Source organism: Vulpes lagopus, chromosome 7, assembly GCF_018345385.1.
Source record: "Vulpes lagopus strain Blue_001 chromosome 7, ASM1834538v1, whole genome shotgun sequence".
In the NCBI taxonomy this organism is placed as follows: domain Eukaryota; kingdom Metazoa; phylum Chordata; class Mammalia; order Carnivora; family Canidae; genus Vulpes; species Vulpes lagopus.
Window position 1 is genome coordinate 45,770,499 of NC_054830.1, and position 22,704 is coordinate 45,793,202.

A 22,704-nucleotide genomic window follows, 5' to 3' on the forward strand; every position below is an offset into this window, starting at 1 on the left:
CAGGGCTTGATCCCGGAACTCTGGGATCATGACCCTAGCCGAAGGCAGCTGCCCAACCAACTGAGCTGCCTAGAGGCCCCTGATGCGGGTATTTTAATCATTACTCTCATTGTGCACATGTGGGAACAGATTCAGAGAAGTGTAGCATCAGCCCAGCCGTCGCCCAACCAGTAAGTGGGAGAGTCAATGTGGGTACCCAGGATTTGAACATTTGGCTGTGGCACCTAAACTGAACCATGGGCAGCATCATATAGGCTCTACGTGGGGCAGTTTTTGTGTTGGCTTTCTGTCAGTTGCTTAACATTGAACAGTGGTTTGTACTCTTTTTTAAAGAGCTTATAAAATTCTTCAAATAAAATATTATGAAGTGGCTGACTTCATAAAACAGAGGGACACCAGGGTGACTCAGTGGTTGAGCATCTGCCTTCGGCTCTGGTGATGATCCTGGGGTCCTGGGATCAAGTCCTGCATCAGGTTCCCCGCAGGGAGCCTGCTTCTCCCTCTGCTTGTGTCCGTCTCTCTCTGTCTCTCATGAATAAATAAAATCTTAAAAAAACAAAAACAAAAACAACAGAAAAAGAACCCTGTAGACTTGTAGCCCTGGTTAAGTATGGAAAGGAATGGGGACCCTGAACCTCCCACTCCTCCAACCAGGTCTGTTTTAGAAGAACTAAAGGTCCCCCCAGGAACGCGGAGATAGCCACTCACTCTGCTTCCTTCACTAGTAGGGTTTGCATTTTTCAGGTTTTAATATGGTCTGTGGTCTTCCACAAAACAATAGCCTCAGCCTCAACCACCAGTCTTGGTTGCCTTTTATTAGTAGGAGGATCTTTTCAAGTTTAAAGGCATAATTTCAATGATCAAAACAGTTGCTTCAGCAATGTACATATACATTATGTATATATTGCCTCCACGTGGATTTTGGGCAAGGGGCAAGAGGGAGATACAAAACCATGTGCTTCTGCCACTTAAGTGCCCAAGGAGAAATGTCTTATCTTCAATGTACAGGAAAATAGTATTTCTGTCAGAAAATAGCATTTCTGTCAGAAATACAAATTTATGACAGAAATGTCAGGACTCAGCTACTTTTCAGCAAGTTGCAAAGCAAAACTCTTGCACACCCATGGATTTGGCAAAAATTAATGATACCAGATACTGGTTAGGATGCGAGTGTTGGGGACGTTTCCACACTGCTCATGGGAATGCAAACTTGTGAGTCCCCTTGGGGGGAAGAGCTTGGTGTTACCCAGCGCAGTTAAGTGGAACATGCCCTCGGTCCCAGCAGCCAGGGCTGCAGCTCCCGGCTGTGCCAGGCCGGGCGCCGCACCACTTGGGGCTGCCGTGCAGTTGTGCGACGGAGGGGCCTTGGCATTTCACTCCTAAGGAAATCCTCTTTAAGAGGAGTCAGCAAACTGTTGGACCATGGTCCAAATCCAAAGCTGCCACTGGTTTTGGTTTGCTTTTGTGTCGTGGAATAAAGTTTTATTGGAACGCCTTCACGTTCATTTAGTTTACACACGGTCACGTTTGCTTTTCTGATACAGTGACAGAGCTGAATAGTTGCGAGAGACCATCTGGTTCAAAACCCCCCAAAATTCACTGTTTGACAAACAAAACATTTGCTGGCATCTAGTTCAGAGGATCCCTTGCATGTGAGAACCCAGCGACACTTAATGAGATAGATGGCTGCCAAAGCAAAACATGAGACGCCACGCAAATGCAACAAAAGGCCTGATTTGTACAACCGCATATTCTAGGGCAGAGATGCAATTCACAAGGGTCTATTTATATAGAGGTCAAAAGCAACCAAAATGGAATTTATTGCTTAGGTGTGTAAACACACGTGCAAAATTATAAAGAAAAAAAAAGGGAATGATTATCTTAGAAGTTAGCATACGTGTCATCCCGGAGTGATGTGGATGTGAGGGTGGAGGGGCACACAGCGGTGCTGGCAATGTCCGGTTTTATCCTGGGTTCATTTTTAGCTGTATGGCTGCTTTAGTTTTAGTCTTTATATGGTCCATATGTTTTAGATCCTCTCCAGTGTGTGTCAAGTTTCATAATAAACGAATCTTAACATTCTGTGTGAAACTGGTTTCCCAAATTATGAAAAATAAGTCACAATTCAGTTTGTTCTGGTACAGTGTCAAAAGTGGCAAAATGTTCGGCAAAATAGGGAAAAATAAAATCACGTGCATGGCCTTGTGGACAAATGTCCCAAGGATTTGGGGCCCCTGAAGCCTTTTAGTTCAGTTATTCCTCTGCTAGCCTTAGTCTTTCTTTTCCTTATGAGGATGCAAACCTACGTGAGGGCTCATCAGTGGGTTGGCTGACCGTTTTTGAATGGGAGTCTAGGAGGGAAGGTCTTTAATTTTCATGCCCCCCCCTACTCCAAGGGCTATTGGAAGAAAGCAGTGGTACATACCACACATGCCAATAAAGCTGCTGGAACACCAGATCTCAGCATGTATTTCTTGAACACCTGCTATGGACTCACCTGGGTGATTGAGGAGCATGGGGTAGGAAGGCTGGTGGTGGACAAGAGGGGTTCAGCTGGTCATGGCCTTGAGGAAAGTCTGCCAAACATGGCTTCAGGTTTTAGGTATGCACCTTCAAAGACCACTCACTTTGAGGAGCACCTGGGTGGCTCAGTGGTTGACTGTCTGCCTTTGGCTCAGGGCATGATCCCAGAGTCCTAGGATCGAGTCCCACATCAGGGAGCCTGCTTCTCCCTTTGCCTGTGTCTCTCCTCTGTGTGTCTCTCATGAATAAATAAATAAAATCTTTAAAAACACATATACACAAACCCACTCACTTTGAAAAAGGACCATTTCCCTCCAGTGGGCTTCAGAAGATTCTGTGCCATTCGAGCTCTACAAATCGCTGTAGATGTCATTACTTCCACAAGAGGCCACTCTTGCTTCACTTTTTCTAATGCTGCCTTTAAAAAATACAGTTTTAACAACCAGGGGTACAGAAAAAAAACAGTGTTGGCATGTTTTAAACTCGGTGTGCAAAAAATGTAATTTCATGGTCTTTTGGAATCTTGTATCGAACTCTCGGTGTGTGCTGCTAATTGAAACATGAGTAATAGTGACGATGACAATGATGGCATTGGGTGTCTTCATGGGGTCTTCCTCCTGAGTGCAATCTCTTTCATATGGGTTATTCGGTGAAGACTCACAATGCCTTGTGTCTTGGGGTTCTCATTTTTTTTGTTTTGTTTTGTTTTGTTTTGTTTTTGAGACCAAGACTAGGTAAATACCACAAGCTGCCGAGTTAGACAGTGATATTTCAGAACAAGGGGTAGGGAAGAAAAGGGAAAATGAAGACTTAGTCTTTGGGAAGTGCACCAGGTTTTCCTCAGCACTCGAGTGGGTGGCTTAATTTTCGTCTTGTGAAGTTGCCTTGGGCTCGCTACTTGGGAGGGTGTCTCTGGGCACCCACAGGGCATTGCACAATGGAGAGTTAGTTTCCCAGAGGATGGCTTCCTTAGGCTCTCCTTCACGGTTTCTCACCTTGAACCTGTACTCTGGATGTTGGACACTTCTGGGTCCTGGTGAGCCTTCCCTTCTGGTTACTGCCCTGCCTTGGTTTCTGTTGTCCGATTTGGCAGACAGAGGGCAGTATACACAGTTGACATTGTAGTTTTGCATCTGGATTCTGCTCCTTATTAGCTGGGTGAGTTATTAACCCTCTCCGAATCTCAGTTTACTCATCTGTAAAATGGGGCTAATTAGGCCCATCAAACAGGGGCTAGTGGGGATATCCTTTCCTTTCTTCCTCCCTCACCCTCAGATTGGCTGCCCCCCTGTGCTTGTGAGCCCTGGTTTGGAGAGGATTCACAGAATATTTGTTACTGACCTAATTCGCTCTGCTACACAACCCTGCAGTCCTTGAGGCAGCGGTTCTAATATTTAAATAAGTATCCCCTGTTCAATTGTAAGATGGGTGGCCAGGCTGGGCCTCTGTGGCAGTCTCCCTCATGGACGGTGGCTGGCCCTTGGCTCTCGCTGCCCCCCCTGCCCCTGGTAGGTGGCTGAGCAAATAGGATCATCCTACACACGCAGGCAGGCAGCCAATCTGGTGAAGGTCTGAATGGAACAAAAAAGGCAGAGGAAGGGAACATTTGCTCTCTGCTGAGCTGGGATGTCCGTCTCCTCCTGCCCTCAGACATCAGGGCTCCTGGCTCTCGGGCCTTCCGACTGACTGGGAGTTCCCTCTCGGCTCCCCTCGCTCTCAGGCTTTTGGGCTTGGACTTGAAACCACACCATTGGCTTTCCTGAGCCTCTAGCTTGCAGTCGGCGGACTGGGGGGCAGGGGGGAATTTAGCCTCCATACTCAAGTGAGGCTAATCCTTCATAATCTTTCTAGATATCTAAAAAAATAAAAAATAAATAAAAAAAAATCCCTGGTGTGGTTGCTAAACAATTCCTGATGGCCCTGAGTCAGAGTCTGCCTTTCAACCGACTGTCCCAGGCTTCCAGGCTTGTGGTCGGAGGGTCACAGTTTGAAAGCTGCCTCGGGAGTCTGCTGGCGGGGAACTGCAGCACATTCTGCGTTTCAAGGCTTACCTTTGGGACTAATTTAATAAAATTCGCAAGTGCAGCTCATTGAGGCTGCTTCCTGCTGTACCCTTCTCCGGACTCCTGCCACCCGGGAGCTGCCGGCCAGCTCTGCAATGCAGTTAGGAAATGTTGTCTTTGTGGGAAAGCTCATCCTCACAATGTGGTCCCTAAAGCGGCGGCTGCAGCACCTGGGGACTTGTTAGAAACGTGAACTCAGGGGCAGCCCGGGTGGCTCAGTGGTTCAGTGCCTGCCTTTGGCCCAGGGCAGTGATCCTGGAGACCCTGGATCGAATCCTGCATCGGGCTCTGCCTCCCTCTCTCTGTGTCTCTCATGAATGAATAAAATCTTAAAAAAAAAAAAGAAATGCAAACTCATAAGGGCGCCTGGGTGGCTTAGTCCCTTGAGCGGCTGCCTTCCCCTTAGGTCAGGATCCCAGGGTCCTGGCATCAGCCCATCCTGCTCCCTGCTTGTGGGGAGTCTGCTTCTCCTTCTGCCCCTCCCTCCTCGTGTTGATCTCTCTCAAATAAAGAAACAAAATCTTTTTTTAACATTTTATTTATTTATTCATGACAGACACACAGAGAGAGAGAGAGAGAGAGAGAGGGAGAGAGGGAGAGAGGCAGAGACACAGCAGAGGGAGAAGCAGGCTCCATGCAGGGAGCCCGACGTGGGACTCGATCCTGGGTCTCCAGGATCATGCCCTGGGCTGAAGGTGGAGCTAAACTGCTGGGCCACTGGGGCTGCCCTAGAGACATAAAATCTTTAAAAAGAAAGAAAAGCAAACTCATGGGCTCTACTCAAGACTTAAGGAACAGGACTCTCAGGGGAGGAGGGTGGATTTGGCAATTTGCTTTAACAAGGATTCTGGATTTTGAGTGGCCGGTGACCTTCCGTGAGGGCCTGCTGGTCTTCCTGCCACCTCGGGGGGGAGAGATTTCGGAAGCCATCCACTTCCTGCCCTTCTTGAGCCGAGCGTGGGCTGATCATTTTTCATCCCCTCTAACGAGCCCTATCACCTGAACCAAGTCATTACTGGTTGAGAGGCAGGCTTGGTGTTCCTGATTCATTTGTTCTTTTTATTGAACAAATAAATACTCAACAGCTATTAGGTGCCAGACACTCTTCTGGATACTAGGGCATAGTGAAAGGATTGTGCCTTTACAGAAATCAGCTTATGTTCTAATGTCAGAGCACGGCAAGACATGGGGGCAGAGCCAGGAGAAAGGCTAGTAGGCTGGGTGGAGAAGGGAGCTTATTCTTTGTTTCTTGGATGATACAGAGAGCCATATTTTGCCCTTTAATCTTGATCTTCACTCCACCCCATCCAATTCAAAAGGTTTCACTCTCCTTCCCTACAGTCTTGGGGGTGGCCACATGACCCAGGTCCAGACAATCAGCGTTCACCTCCCTGATCCCCCAGATGGAGGCTTTGGCACTGCCTGAGATCTTAGGTAGAGCTGAGGGCAGCAGAGAACCCAGATCTCATTGAAGTCCTAAATCCAGCCATGTCTGAAGCCTTTCCTCTTAGAACTTTTTTTTTTTTTTAAATTCATGAGAGACACACACAGAGAGAGGCAGAGACACAGGCAGAGGGAGAAGCAGGCTCCATGCAGGGAGCCCGAAGTGGGACTTGATCCCAGGACTCCAAGATCACGCCCTGGGCCAAAGGCAGGCGCTAAACCGTTGAGCCACCCAGGCGTCCTCTACTGGACTTTTTAGCTTGCTAAAAAGTCCTTTCCCTCTTTGGCTGGAACTTGCTTCTGTCTGTTGAAACTAAAAGGGTTATCATTTAAAGCTCAGGGAACGTGGGTTCGAGTCCCAACTCTGCCCTTTTCAGGCTTCGTCTTCACCTCTTCTGTTATTTCACTTATTTATTTATTTTTAATTTTTTTCCCCCACCCCTTCTGTTAAAAGGGTTGAAGCTTCAGCAGGGGGAGAGAATTTGTGGAGGTGTTCAGTGAGGGATGGCTGGACTGTAGAGAAAAAGCAGCCTCGAGCTGATTACTTTTGACCTTAGCTTAATGGTGTTCGTATTTTGTGTTTCAGGAACATGTGACTGAATTCCCAATGACGGGGGTGAGTGTCTGTTCTATTTTTTCATCTTTATTCTGACAGTCCAGATGGTATAGTGCTCTTGCTCCTCGTCTTTCCCTTTCTCCTCACTCAGAGGCACACAAGTATGCCAGGAGAGACATTTTTCCTTTTCTCAATGAAATACAATTACATTGAATTCATGGCATTGATGATATTCATTGTCTCAAATTACACTGTTTCCTGGTGCTGGGTTGAGAGCTACATAATAAAGTACTGATAAGGATTTTCTTTTTCTAACCCAAATTGTATGCAGATAGATGACACCTTCAGAGGGCAACACTTTCTTTCTTTCTTTTTTTTTCCCCAGAATTACTGAAAAATCAGTCATTTTGAGGCTAATTTACATTGCATGTGTTTTTTACACATCCATCCGTTTCAAAATAGATCTCAAAGAGGAAAAAAAGTAAAATTCTCTCAGCTCAGACATTCAGATGATTTGGTTTTAATAATATGCAAAACAAGGATGGGTGAGGCCAGCCACACATAAAGGTGCTGCCAGCTGAGGGAGGTAGGAAGCATTTCCCCAGCTGAGAATAGCCTTACAAGATCACAGCACTGACAGCTGAGAAGCGGGTGGGGTTTTTGGCAAAACAATCTGGACTGACCAGTCCTGAGACTGGGATACTATCCAAGTCACAGAGCCCATTTCCATGTTTCAGCCCCTGGAATGGTGGAGCTGTGTCACCACCATTGCTGTAGGTGACCTTATGTAGGGCAGTGTTTGTCAGCCTTTTTTTTTTTTTTTTGCCTCCTCAAAGCCTTTTAGAGTTTTTCTAATCCTTTTCCCCATTATGAAATGTTAATACTATAGATATATACTATTTACCTGTTTATATACTGGATATAAATCTTGATACATAAAAATTTTAAGTCTTTTTTTCTTTGCCTCTAGGAACCATTTTTGCCCTCTTGGTGATATTGTCTCCATGGAGGATGTGCAATCCAGTGCTTACTCTGTGTGTATCAGGTTCTCTTTGAGTGCTTACCTATATTAACTAATTCTATTCTCACAGTGATCCTATCAGGTACCCCCAGTTTGGAGTTGGGGCACTGAGGTACAAAGAAATGCCTAAAGTCATAGGACTAGTGGGTGTTTGTTTCAAGTTAACCAAACTATAAAGGTTGCTGTGAAAATGGTGGGGTTTGGGAGTGAATGGTCAAGAAAGAATTCTTAAGATGTCTTCAGTGCAAAAAGGTGGTTTTATTAAAGCCCGGGACAGGTCTTATGGACAGAAAGAGTTGCATTGGGGTTGTGAGGGGTGGCTGATTCTAGACTTTCAAGTTGGGAGGGGGTTAGAGAGAGCATTAGTCTCTAAGGAATTTGGAAGTTAGGTTCCTAGGACCTTGAGGGGCTAGTGTTGTTAGGAAAAGATCATTTAGTACTGTCCAGTAAACCCTTAGTCATGAGATCCTTTAGATGTCTATCAGTGGGCCATTTGCTTGGAGAATGATGGCTCACATGAATCTTGGTTGGGGGGGAGGTAGAAATAAAGGAAGTTTCCAAAGAAATTTTTGTATATTAAGGAAGACTTACAGGTTCCTGGAGTTTAGGCTAATGGTAAGCTAAGGTTGCCTTTTACCCTTAGTATTAAGCTAAGGTTGCCTTTGCCCTTAGCAAGGCAGTTGAGTTCCTGAAGCAAGGTCACTCTGCCTCTCAAGGACTTGTCAATAAGTGTAAGTTGTAAAGAAATTTAATTTTTCTCCTTTTGCCTTTGTTCTCCAAATCAAGGTTAAAAGAACAGTTTCTATGCAAGACTTCCTTCACTTCTGACACCAAATATAAGGAGTTGTGAGCAACTACAAGGTTAAAAGGAGAAGCCCCCTTCCCAAATCATCCTCAGATTTGATAGTTAGCTTGAAGGACTCACAGAACTCACTGCGAGCTATTATATTCATGGTTACAATTTATTACAGTAAGAGGATACAGATGACTCAGCCAAAAGAAGAGAGGCATTGGGCACTCATCTGGAAAGGTTTCAAATGGGAAGTATCTATTGTCCTCAGGGTGCATCACCTTCCTGGCATCAGTGTGTGGTAATACTCATGCAGTATTGCCAATCAGGGAATGTTTACCCCACACTTTGGTGTCTGGTTTTTATTGGGACTTAATTACATACATGAGTGGTTGATTGATTAATTGCTCCTGTGGTTCAACTCAGTTGTAGGTCAACTGGTACAGCATGATGAAAGCCCCCACTCTAAATCACATGGTTTGTTTCTCTGGCATTGGTTATCCCTCATCCCATGATTATCAGGTATGGCCAGCCCCACTCCAAGATCCAATATGGCCAGTCCCTACCCTCAACAAAGACACTCCTACCAAGTATAATATGGATTACATTCCAGAAGTTAAGAACAAAGTCTAGAGCTCTCTTAGGATAAGGCCAAATTTTTTACTTCACAGTGGTGGGACTGGGACAATTTGGATCCTTGTGGAAGAGAAAAGGCCTATTATTGAGTGTTATGATCATTAGAACAATACCATGAAGAGACAGGCATATTCCTACTGCATGGAAACTGAGTAGCTGAGTATGGTAGGCTCCCCCAAATCTAGGTGCTAATACTTGGAACCTGTGAACATTACCTTTTATGGCAAAGTGGACTTCACAGATTTGATTAGGTTAGGGATCTTGAGGGTGGGGGAGTATCCTGGAATGTCCCGGTTGTTCCTGAATGGAATCACAAGTGTCTGTATGAGAGGATGGCAGAGGGAGATTTGGCTCAGAATAGGAGGAGGTGATGTGAGCAGAGAAAAGAGTGATGAGTTTTGAAGTTGGAGGAACAGGCCAAGAGGTTCCTCCAGAGGAACCAGTCCTGCCTCCTTACAGCCTTGGTGTAAGCTCTGTGTAATTGACTCTGTGGCCTTCAGAATGGGAAGAGAGTATGTGTGTTGTGTTAAGCAGCCAAATTGGTGGTAATTCATTACAGCAGCCATAGGAAACTAGTGTGTTGAGACAGAGGAGTTGAGTGTTTGCTTAAAGCTACAGGAAGTAGCTTGGGGCTAACAGGAAGTTGGTTCAGAGTTCTAACACAGGTCTCTCTGACTCCAAAGCCCGTTCTCACTTTTGCAATCCAGAGAAAGCTTTTGTTCAAGGCATATAGTGTTGGTACTTCGCTCCTGTGTTGAGGTTGACTATTGCTAATTGATAATGCTTCTTTCTTATTGATCTGAGGGTGAGGAGCAGAACCCTGATCAATATGATGTTTCTGGTGACCATGGTGCAAAGATGGCCTAGGATTGATACCTTAACCTACCTGCTTGAGACCCTTAAGGAGACTATCAACCACATTCTCCTGTTTTTGTTTTTGTTTTTGTTTCTAATACCTGAGTTTGTTATGCCAACTCAAATACAGCCAATACTCCTTACAGGGCCCCTGTTTTTACTTCCTCCATACCAAGCCCTTTTGCTTGGTTATTTGGTTTTTGCTAACTGCTGTAGTGTTCCAGCACTTGTCACATGTCCTGGAGGACCAGCCCTTTCAACAGTGCTCTGCATCTTGTAGCTTTCATCACTATTTTAGGTCAATCCCCTGAAGCAGAACTTGAGACAGGAATTTGGATTCCTTGAGGAGGGTGGGGGCTCGAAAAGGAAGTTGGGAAGAAGGATAGTTAAGAGGAAAGAGCAAGGCAAGGGTGGAGATACAGGGAGTCTGGCCCTGGCACCACAGCACCATCTCCTGGCCAGACAGTAGGCCACCTGTGTGTGGGTAAGACATGCACACAGCTTCCTGGGAGAAGGGATTTCCACAGGAGAATTGTACTATTAGGGGCCAACATTTCCGCTGGGTGCTATGGGCAGCAAGGGGGATGAGTGCCCCTCCCAGGCCTCCTGCTCTGTGTACCTGGCTAAGTATCTGTTTTGCTTCTGAAGAAGTCAGAAGCATTAGGTAGGTGGCTTTGACTGAGGCCCTGGTTCTGGGGCTAAACTTGCATTAGAGACCTAACTTTCCTCGGGCTATTTCATCTGTGCTTTTCTACTGTTTGTTATCTATAGTCTTGGTGTTTACATAAGATGGTTTTTCCAAATGTTTCATTCTTCACTGTTTGCATCTGCTTATTTTATGTTCTCCTTGGTGTCTGCCTCAAACCATCAGGTGCTTAGAGTCTTTTCTGTTCCCTTGACATTGATGAGGGTGATGGGAAGGATGAGGTAGGCTTCAGGCTGCAGGCCTCTGGCTGACTATTGAAGGTGAAGCAGGCTGCTTCTATGTGGGCCCCAAGCAATCCCTGTCTACTGGTATTCATGGCCTTGTGTAGTCCTTGCCCCTTGTGTGCAGGCTGGACCTAGGGGTCCCTGTAAGCTTGCTGGGATCCTAAGCCTAATCTACTAGTACAACTCCTGAGGATGGTTGAGCTAACTCTCAAGCACGGGAAGGAACTGTGACATTGCCTGCAAGACGTTCACAGAGTGGTTACTTGTAAGCACAGGCTTCTCATGAGTAGAATACGACAGAATTGATGGGATAGCCCTTTTAAGTTATAAAGGACTGTGGCTTCTGTCTTGCTGGCAGTCTTTCTTGCTTGCTCTGATGAGGCAGGCTGCCATGGTGTGAACTGCCCTATGTGATGAGAAATTGAAAGAGGCCATTAGCCCACAGCCAGTGAGCAGCCAAATCATGGCAATAACCACCAGAATGATCTTGGAAGCTAGTCCTTCCCTAACTGAGACTTCATAGGACTGTAGCCTGGTGAGAGAACCAGAGTCAGAGGACCCTGTTAAGCCACTTTCAATTTCCTGACACACAGAAACTGTGATATAATCAGTGGTACTGTTTTAAGACATTAGGTTTGTGGGTAATTTGTTACACAGCAGGAGCTAACTAGTACAAAGAGTCTGGGAGGTAATAACTGAGGCAGAGCCAATATTGTACTTCTATGAAACTTAGTATCGTATGGTAATCATTTTTTCAAAGCTATTAAAAACTAGTCATGAATGTGATTTTTCATGAATGAATCATAATTTATTTAGCTATTTTCCTATTACATTGGCTATTCTGATTGCCTTCATTATTTCTCATGATGAACTATGCTACCAAGATTTATATGTAATCTTTGAGCCATGTCACTGTTCACTTCCTAGGAAGTTTTGGTTTTAGAAGTTGAATTAATGGGCCGCAGAGATACTTATGCTTCTTGGTATATATTGCCTGTTTGCTCTCCGGAAGTCTTGTATTCTTTCATAATCTTATCAATAGAATGTGATAATGCATCTATAGAGCTCATTCTAGACTGAAAATCTCTGGTTCTGTATGACTAAGATGGCTTTGTATTTGTCTCTGGATATGCAGAATCTAGCTTTGTACTTGACACAAAGTAGGACCCCTGAGGGATTAAGAAATGATGGGAAGACATTTATAAGTGCTGGATGGTCCTCATTTCGAGACTCTATTTGTTTCTAGGAGTGACAGCTCATTGTACCACCACCACTCTTCAGTTTATGACTTCTGACCAAATGGGTAGAAGAGTGCAGTGGGTCTCAAACTTTAGTATGCAGAGAATCACCTTGAAGGCTTCTTAAAGCAGAGATTGCTGGGCCCCACTCTTAGATATTCTGAATCAGTTCATCTGGGATGGGGCCTAGGAACCTGAATTTCTCATGAGCTCCTAAGGATTGCCTGATCCATGTGTGATCCATGTACCACACTTGCAGTAGCATTAGGTAGTGTCTGTTCTTTGTTGTTCTCTTTGAGTACCTTTGCCTCCCCACTCTCTGTGTTTTTTTTTTGGGGGTGGGGTTGCTTACTAAGGGTGACTGAGCATCTCTGCCCTGGAGATCTCAGGGTCTCAGGTTGGTCAGGGAACTGGGGAGTGGTCCATGAGTTGATGTTTGGCTTGGGCAGGGCCTTCAGACATTTTTTGGAGGTGAGATGATGAAAGTCCTTGGATGCTAGAAATACAAAGGATCAAGTGAGTCTTGAACTTGTCTGACTATGAAGTTACAAAGGGAAAGCAGCCAAGGAAATGGGGAGAGAGACCTTCACTTGAGGATGAAGTTTGAGTCCGGTATCTAGTCATGCTGTGGTCTTCCTAGAAATGGGAACAGGCAGGGGCACCTGGATGGCTCAGTTAGGCAGGTGACTCTTGATTTTCAGCTTGGGTCATGAACTCAGGTCATGAGTTTGAGCCCTGTGTTGGGCTCTGCACTCAGTGTGGACTTGTTTGTGATTGTCTCTCCCTCTCTCCTGCCCCTCCCCCTACTCTCCTGCTCATAAATAAATAAATAAATCCTTAAAAAAAAGAAATGGGAATGAGCAAACTATTCCTTTTTTTTTTTTTTTTTTTAGCTTGCTTAAGTTGGATTTCTGTCTTTTACAATAGAAGAGCTCTGATTCAGGAGTCCTACACCCTGGAATGTGGGAGGATATTAACATGGACATAAGTAGCCATGTTCTGCTCACAGGAGTCTCTCTGTAAGCTTACATGTAAAAGAAAACTTTGGCACTGGATGCTTGTTACAAATGGCAAGGCAGATTTCATTTGTGCTACAATGGTAGGGAGAGAGACTTCAGTGGAGAACTAAGCTGAACTCCAAATATGGCAAAGTCATCTAAGGATTTACAACCAGTGTGCAGAATGTGAGGGTCGATGGATGGAAAATCACTAAGAAAAAATTGATAGCAAGAGCAGTGATAGTCTTGCTACATTGACTTAGGTTTCTTTGCTAGAACTGGAATCAGTAGGCCAGGGACATGGATGGTCAAGGTCAAGGCCTAGTTGACAAGGGCCCAGAGGAGCCTGAGTAGTTTGGTCAAGGAGGGAGTCCTTGGGGCACCTGGGTGGCTCAGTCAGTTAAGTGTCTGCCTTCGGCTCAGGTCATGATTCCAGGGTCCTGGGATCGAGTCCCAGTGGTCACTTCCTCATGGGTCGGTAACCCCCATCCCACGCCCCAGAACACCTACAGCAAGAGCATCAGTGAATCACACACATCTTTGCCGACGGCTTCATGAGGAGGCCCAGGAGTGTAGCATATTCCCTAAATTCCAGCCTACAAAAGTGACTAATATTAAAAACGAAATATTAATACATTATTAATATATATTATTATATAATTAATATATAATTAATATATTATTAATATTATATAATATCATATTTATATATTATTATGTTTATATATTATAAATTTATATGTTATATAATTATGTAATATAATTAATATATTTGACTTGAATATTATTAATTTTATTAATAATTATTATTAATATTATTACACAATCATATTATATATAATATATTATTATATAATTATTAATATTATTATTTTAATATTAAAAGTGTATCCGTGTGGATATTTTCTTACAAATTATACACTCAGTGGGGACCCTGCTTCTCTGCCTGCTCCTCCCTCTGCTCCTGCTCTCTCACTCTCTCTCAAATAAATAAATAAAATCTTAAAAAAAAAAAAAGGAGGGAGTGCTGGTCACACAGGAGTTCTAACCCTTGAGCACAAGAGGGAACTGTGACAATGCTTGCAAGAACTTTGGCAGGGCGAACTCCTGCCAGCAGAGATCTCTGCAGATGATCAGGGAGCCGTCAGCCCTCTTTTCTACCTCATGCTTGCTCGGGAAGTGCCTGAACATGCAGAAGAGGCTCACTGGAGGTTGATGGGGTTCCCTTTATGAGGGGAAAAGCCTCTGATTCCACAAAAAGAAGCAAACCTGATGAGGAAGAGGCTTCTGGGAAAAAGGCCACACAACTTTAATTTGCAGGAATGGATGGTATGTGATTGGTCTAAGGTTCTGGTAGTGGAATGGCGAGGTGGGAGCGGCATGTTGAGGGGACCTAGATGCCTGGACAGAAAGAGCAGGAAAGAGAAATAGGCAGCGGTAGTCACTGAAGTCAGAAGACAGACCAACTTTGAGTCTTGATCAAGTGGCATGCTCCCCATTCTGTGCAGTTCTTCTTCCCTCTAAATAACCACCTCTTCCTCCTCCCAGAATTTTTCTCTTAAGGCCCTCTCCCAGTGCACAAATCTCACTGGTCCACTTCTTTCTGTTTGCTTATGTATTTGCAACACAAATATTTACTGCCAGACATCAGACAAGATTTAGTGTTAGGGTACAGTGGTGATTCAAGAAGCAGATACAGTTTCTGTTCTCATGGGGTTTGCAGCCTAGAGGCAGAGAGAGACATTATTCAAACGATCACCCAGTGCATACTTAACAAATCCCATCTGAGCTGAGAAGCAGACCCACTTGCAAACACTCAGCTCACCATCTTCATTAACAAGAGTTTACTATTGACTGTGTGTCACGGGACAAACCACGCCAGAAGCTGAAGTTCCGAATAGCTATATTGTTTAGGAAAATCTATTTATCCAAATTGAGACTTCCCAACTAGCTCTCATTAGGGTCAATGTCCCTTTCTCAGTGCTCTACGTTGCTTAACAGGCCTCGTCAAATGACTTTTCAAGACTGCTTCAAAACCCTTGCCTTGCTGTGTTCAGCAGTCCTCAATGATTATGAGATGAAATTTGCATATGCCCAGTCTGACCCTGCATTGAAAGAGTGGCCTTAAACCAATCCCCCCACATCTCCTAGGTATTACAGGTGTGCCCTCCTCCTCTGGGATGTGACTACATTTCTGATAAGGCTGTGTTCTCTCTTATCATAAGAGCAATGAACTTGAAGTTGGCAGGTAATGGTCCTCTGAAAGGTTGGACTCTAATCTTCATAAACTTTACAACAGAGAATTGGGACCCAAACTGGAGGCTTCCCTGGATGAGTAATGCTTGAACCAAGTTCTAAAGGATGGACAAGAGTAAATAAGGCAGAGGGGGAGGGGGATGAAAGAGGGCAAAGGGTAGGATGGGAAGAATGTGCAAAGAGCCTGGGGCAGGAAAGCTTCAAGTGACAGGGAAAGGCCTGAGTGGCTAGAGCCCAGGGTCAAGGATGTGGGGGTGAGGCTTCATGCTGGGGAAGCAGGAGGGAGCAGGCCATGTAGGATCTTACAAACTGACCCTAAAAACATGATCTATAAATCATGTTAGTAATTGTGTCCTTTATCTGACAAGCACTGAGAAGCTGTTGATAGGGGTTTTTTTTAGTCCAATTTTTATTTTTTATAGGTGCTTACCATCCACAATGCAAGGACAATTAGCTAGGAGGCTGTGGTGGCTATCCTGGGGAGAGACAGGATAGCTTAGATTGGGGGTTACAATGCTGCAGAGAGAGAGAGGAAGGAGTGGGTTTGAGAGTCTGTAGGAAGTAAAAGAGAGGGCTGGATAAGTTAAATCCCTCGCCCAAAGTCACTAAAGGCTACTTAAATAATTTATATTAATTAAAGTGATGTAACATTAAATAGTTCACATTTCTGAGGCACATCAGCCACAGTGTAAGTGCTCAGTAGACACACATGGCTACTTTATTGGACAAGCAGATCACAGAACACTCCCACATGGTGCAACGTGCTGATGGATGGCACTCATGTGGAATCCAGGTCTCCTGAAGCTCCTGGCCTAAGGCACAGCCTGATGCCCTCTCTGCTCAGTTTGGAGTCTCTAAATGTTCAGGGGTTGAGGTCAGCAACTCTAGACTATGCTTGACCTGAAGATGGTCCCCAGCCCTTAAAACAGAGAGGAGTCCAAAGCAGTTCAGTGATTCCTGAATCATGACCAGGTAGTGTCTGAGAAGCAGGATGCAGTTGTTACTAACTTCCTCCTGTGAAGGTGATCACAGGGTGGCAGGGGCTGCAGGGAGGTGGGAGGGGGGCGCCAAGCCCAAATCCTTCACGTGCAATCAGCACGCAGGCATTTGCCCAGCTTCTGGAAATATTGGCATGCAGCACACACATTTCATGGCTGGAATTGCCCATTTCTGAATTAGATAAAAGATGTCAGAAGAATAATAAAGTTACTTTTGGTGGGTACATATTATCTGTAACGATATAAAATGGGGATTGCAGCCACTACAACTCAATCTTCCATCTCAGAAGTTTATTAGCACTAATCCCACTAGAATCAGTAGCAGGATCTGGGAGTGTAATAAAATGGACTCATTTTTCACAGTTTTTTTTCCCATCAACTGCGAGTGGTGTAAAAAGAGCAATATTAAAAAAAAAACACACACACAAAGCACCAAACAAGCATTTGTTTACATTTCTCCTGCTAAGTTAGGACTGATTTTTAGAACAGCCCTGCTGTTTGGGGATAGCAGCTTTTAGGTTAGAGCCAGGATAACAAACCCATGGCCAATGTCTTTGCTCCCTGATCCCTTGCAGACATCATTAATCAATCATGGAACTCTTTCCGCATGACTCCAGACATGGCCTTAGGATCCTTCTCTCCCTATAGTCCTAGTAGGGGAGAAAATAGGTCAGAAACCTAGTTGCTATCCCTGGATTAGGGACAGGCATTTTATATGAGACAGAGCAAGATAAATACTCAGTTCTCAGGACAGCAATGGGAAGTTGTTCCAAGCTCAGTACTTCTGGGAAAGAGGGGAACACTTTTGCTATTTTGGGGGCTATTAAGGAGGAATGACTTACCCCAGTCAACCTGGCAGTGGCTACATGGTAGTTGTAGCATCACAAAGAATAATAGGGACCCTCAGCATGATGATGAAAGTATTTCCCAGCACTTGCATTGGGCCTATTTTGTTCCCAGAGAACTCATTTATTAATATTTATACAACTGAAGTCTTACTGGTGAGACCTGGGCTGTCTCTCGGCTAGTGCTTGGACCACTGCATCATGTCACTTATTGGAGACTTGGAAGTACCTTGCATGTCGCCCTTTCAGAAGGGATCCCCGATTAATGGTGTCCCTTCCAGGGAGACTATTAGCATAGAACATAAGCAGAGCCGGCTGAAGTGAAGTCTCTGGACCATGCTGCCAGTTCCATCCTGCCCATGGCTTGTTACCAGTAGAGGCTCCAAGTGGGAAGACTTTTTTTGTCTTTGCTGAAAAACGAGTGCCATTCATTTTGTTTTTAAATAGCTGTGCACAACCTCTTCAACTGACCCAAGACTTTTTCATGAATCCTGGCTATTCTACTTTTTAAAAAAATATTTTATTTATTTATTGACGAGAGACACACAGAGAGGGGCAGAGACACAGGCAGAGGGAGAAGACACAGGCAGAGGGAGCCCGATGCAGGACTCGATCTCAGGACCCTGGGATCACAACCTGAGCCAAAGGCAGATGCCCAGTCGCTGAGCCACCCAGGTGCCCCCTGGCTATTCTACTTCTTGGAGACAATGAGCATCCTATATTGTGAATACAATGAGGGTACAGAGTGATTTGGGCATCCTCTTGGACCTTATTAAATAATCACAGGTGCTTATTTAAATTATATGCAAATGTCATGGAAGCCCCTCAGAAAAATCCCTTACCCTGGAGATCCTTAACAACATCATGTGGTGAGTGACTCTTCTATATCACGGGTGATTGGTGGAATTAGTGAACTGGAGCTAGTGTCTAACAATCCTTTTTTGTGGGTTTCCTGTGTCTTTTCCCAGATTTGGGCTGCAAATCTGCGCAAAGTTAAGAGAATTCTTAATGTTTGCAAACCGTCTGCTGAACTCTCCTTCATTTAGAAATCATGTCTGTTTGTCATAACTGTTCTTAGGCATGTTCTTATACATATTAAGGAGAAGCTTCTACTTTATCTGCCAAGAAAGGCTCAAGGGAGTCGTGATAGAATAGCACCACAACCCCTGAATTTCTTTCCATGACAGAGCATTAAGAGGCATCAAACTATCCCTCACCTTGAGGAATAGTAGCCCCCAAATTGTACCTGCAAAGTTTGCTGTCCTGCCACATCGTAGAGTGGGTTCTGCAAACCTAAGGGTCTAGGGGTATTGAGAATATTGAAGGAACCAAACTTGCCCAGAGGTTTGGAGCAGTGAGGGAAAGTCTCGATAGAGCTTAGTATGGCTTCTGGTAGACAATAATGAGAGAGTAAAGCCAGTTTTACCGGTTGCTGATTTTTTATGTCCTGTAGTTTCTGTCTTGGTGTGATCACATGGGTTTGAGATACTGCTGAGGCCAGAGAGGGAAGCAGCCCATCTGGCTGATTTCAGGACCATGCAGTTGGTCTCGATTATGCCACATTGTCCTCTAGGCTTTTTTTTTTTTTTAAGATTTTATTTATTCATGAGAGACACAGATTGAGAGAGAGAGAGGCAGAGACATAGGCAGAGGGAGAGCAGGCTCCAAGTAGGGAGCCCTATGTGGGACTCAATCCCGGGATTCCAGGATCACGCCCCAAGCCAAACGCAGGCGCTAAACCACTGAACCACCCAGGGATCCCTCCTCTAGGTTTTGATAGAACTTGTTGGCCCTCATCAGGTTCATGGGTGAGGTGGCATTCTGTTCTGTTGGTCTGGGTGCTAAGGCTGTGTAATAAGTTACTGCAACACACAATGATTTACACCCATGGCTTCTGTGGATCAGGAGATCAGACAAGGAATAGTGGAAATGGCATGCCAATATTCTGGGATGTTGGGGTTTCTGTTGGGAAGACCAAAAAGTTAGTGGTGGTGCAAGTGCAGGGGGCAGGAGTCTTCTGAAGGTTCATTCCTGCACATCTGGTGCCCAGATAAGGATGACTTAGAGTCTACCTCACTGGCTTCTTTATAGCATGGCCGCCTCAGGGTAGTTAGAGATGATGGGGAGCTGCCTCACCTGTTAGACCTAGCCTCCAAAGCTATCTGTGTCAACTCTGTGCTACTGTATTGTTTAAAGCTCCTGCAAGCCTACCAGGTTTCCAAGTCAGAGAGTCACGTCGCAGAAGGGCATAGTATAGCCATCTTTGACAAAAGCAATCTTCTACTTCCCTCAGGAGCCAGTGTGAGGGAGGCCAGGTGAAAGAGGGGGTGCCGGCTTCCACATGTGCACTAGACAAGTGCCTGTGTTACCTGCTAGTGCTCTGAATGTCCTGGAACGATGCTTTTTCTGTGACAGGGAAATCTCCACCAACAATGGTGCATCTTAAGCCAATTAGCACGCTAGCTGGCATGTAACAATTTCTCCTAAATGTTAACTCACTGAGGTGATTGTTAACCTCTTGAGAGGTTAACATGGGGCCTTTACATAAATTAGAAAAAGATGGGGTGCCTGGGTGGCTCAGTCAGTTAAGCATCTACCTTCGGCTCAGGTCATGATCCCAGGACCCTGGGATCAAGCCCCACATTGGCTCCCTGCTCAGCGAGGAGCCTGTTTCTCCTTCTCCCTCTGTACCAATTTGTGCTTGCACACATGCTCTCTCTCTCAAATAAATAAATAAAATCTTTTAAAAAATTAGGAAAAGATAGCATCTGAATGTAGGGGAAGGGCAAGCAGAGTAGAGCCCCTTTGGCCTGGGATCAGCCACTATTACAGTACACTTATGGCTCAGCCAAATGTACCTGTTTTGTAGTAGGTTTTACCATTTAAAAAAAACAACCAATGCAGTTAGCAGTCTCCATGCCAAGAGCCCTCCTGGTTGCCTCTCCAGTGTCTGTTCCTAGCTGCCCATTTTACCGGACCTTTGCTTTTCCCTTTCTAAAGCTCCCACAGTTCCCTGAAACATTCTCTCTAGTGATTCATGAACTTGGTGAGAAGAGGGCACATTCCTAGGAACGTAAATGGCTTGATGGGACTAAATATGCATTTAATAATTTCTGAACAATTTTTTAAATTTCTCATTTCAAATACATAATGTGTTATAAAAATTCAAGCCAAAAATATAGAAAGTAAAAAATATAGTGACTCAGAACTCTTTTGTGGGGATTTTCAGCAGTATCTGTAGACCTATGGAAAGTAGGGCAGAGGTGTGTGTGTGTGTGTGTGTGTGTGTGTGCGTGTGTGTGTGCGTGCGTGTGTCTCTGTGTGGGTGGCTGTGGGTGTATGAAAGAGAGAAAGGGAGAAAGAGACAAAGACAGAAAGAGAAGGAGGTGTGAAGAGTTGCCAAGTAAAAGATAGGACCTTGGTTAAATTAGAATTTCAGATAAGTAATGAATTTCTTTTTAGTAGAAGTATGTCCCAAATATGTTTGTCTGAGAGTCTAATTGAACAGGCTATTTAAATTTGGCAGCCATATCTGTGTGATGTGTGAGTGGGGAGTACATGGTGTGTATGTGTGTGTGTATTGTGTGTGTGTGTGGGGGGGGGGGTTGTGTTTGGGTGGTGGGATGGGAGGTCAGAAGAAAGAAAGAGAAGATACCAGAAACCTGAAGGTGATTTTTAAAAGATTTCCCCAAATTGGCCTTGTAACATACAGATTTTTGGTTTTGTACTTTTTAAATATGTTACTGTGATTTATTGGTTTACATATCCAGATTCCTATAAGACGGAGAGGTCAAGTCTTGTTTATCTTGTAGTTCTTGCATGTGGCATAGAGTGGACTTAGAGTAGCACACATGCTCAATTAGGCACTCTCAAACTTCAGAACAGTTTGCATTGTAGTCTGTCGGGGTTGTTACAACAAAATACCACAGAATGGGTGGCATGTGAACAACAGAAATTTGCTTCTCAAAGTGAATGAGTCCATGGTCAAGTTATGAGCATGGTTAGATTGTGGTGAAAGCCCACTTTCTGGTCCATAGCTGGTGGCTTCTTGCTGTGTCTTCACATGATAGAAGAGGTGAGGGATCTCTGGGGAAGAAGAAGGGAAGAGATGGTGCCTCCTTTATAAGGACTCTAATCCCATTCAGGAGGCCTCCACCTCATCTCCTAATCAACATCCAAGGGCCTCACCATTTAATACCATCACCGGGGGAGATAGAATTGCAACATAGGATTTTGGGAAGATACAAACATTCAGATTCTAGCAGCTAGTAATTTGATTCTGTGTATCAGTGTATCAGTCTCCCTGAATATCACCCACAAAGCCATCCACTGCTTGCATTGAATAACCAGTCTTCAGTATGTGATGGAGTAGTCTTGGTTCCCAATGTTCCCAATGGCCATCAGAGTCACCCTGAAAATTTGTTTCAAATACAGGTTCCCAGACTCCACTTCTCCAAGAATTTCAGGAAACCTGGGGTGAGAAGGAATGATGTATAGAAATTGAATGGACAGTTTATCTCCTCTTATAAAAGGAAAAGACAATAGAATCAGATCCATTGGCCATAGTACGAGTGACTGAATGTGTGTGTGTGTGTGTGTGTGTGTGTGTGTGTGTGTGTGTGTGTTTGGCATGCAAATCACATGTGGGCAGTATAAAAAGTGAAACTTGGTTCATTGATATTTTATAAAGATTTTTCCTCTATGAATTTATGTTGGTGCTACTAATAATAAATCACTTGCCTTGAGCAAATAATGAAGTCATAAAGATCAGTCTGCAATAAGCTGTGCCCAAAAATGTCAGTAAGGAATACTATGGGAAACAGAGGTTTTATTTTCCAGCCACCAAGTCCTAACTCAGCTTTCCAGAGCAAGGGTGCAGGATTTAACCTGATGAAACTACTTCTGTACTGACACTAGGCATAGAGGACTTCTTGGTGGAATGTCAGATTTGGTCAAATAAATGTGTCCAAAAAAAAAAAAAATTAAACGTTTACAAATAACAAAGCCATGAGTAGAAGAAAAGTAGCAGTTGCTTCTTTGAGTTCAAAGTTTGTGAGGTTATAAGTTCTTCTAGTCTCTTCTTTATGGCTCTCCCTCCAAAAAGATCATTTTAAAACAACACTATTATGGTTACTCAAAAGAAAATCAACTCCGTGACTACACTAAAAACCACTGAATTGTATACTTTAAATGGATGAATAGTATAGTATATGAATTTTATCTCAATAAAGCTGTTATAAATACATTCTAAAAATCAGAAGGGCCAAATTCTAGAAGCATTGAGGATCAGGTATTTTATAGTCTGATGATAAATTGTAGGGCAATTTATCTTCAGGTATGACCTTGTTGCAGACTTTTCTAGGAAGATTTTGTAACTGAAATACATAATAAAAATTTAAAAAAATGGAACAAGATGAATGGTACTGTTTGAAGTACTAAAAAGGTAGATTTTTAGAAAACATTAACGGTGGAGGCACCTGGGGGGCTCAGTGATTGAGCATCTGCCTTCAGCCCAGGGCGTGATCCTGGAGTCCTGGGATTGAGTCCCGCAT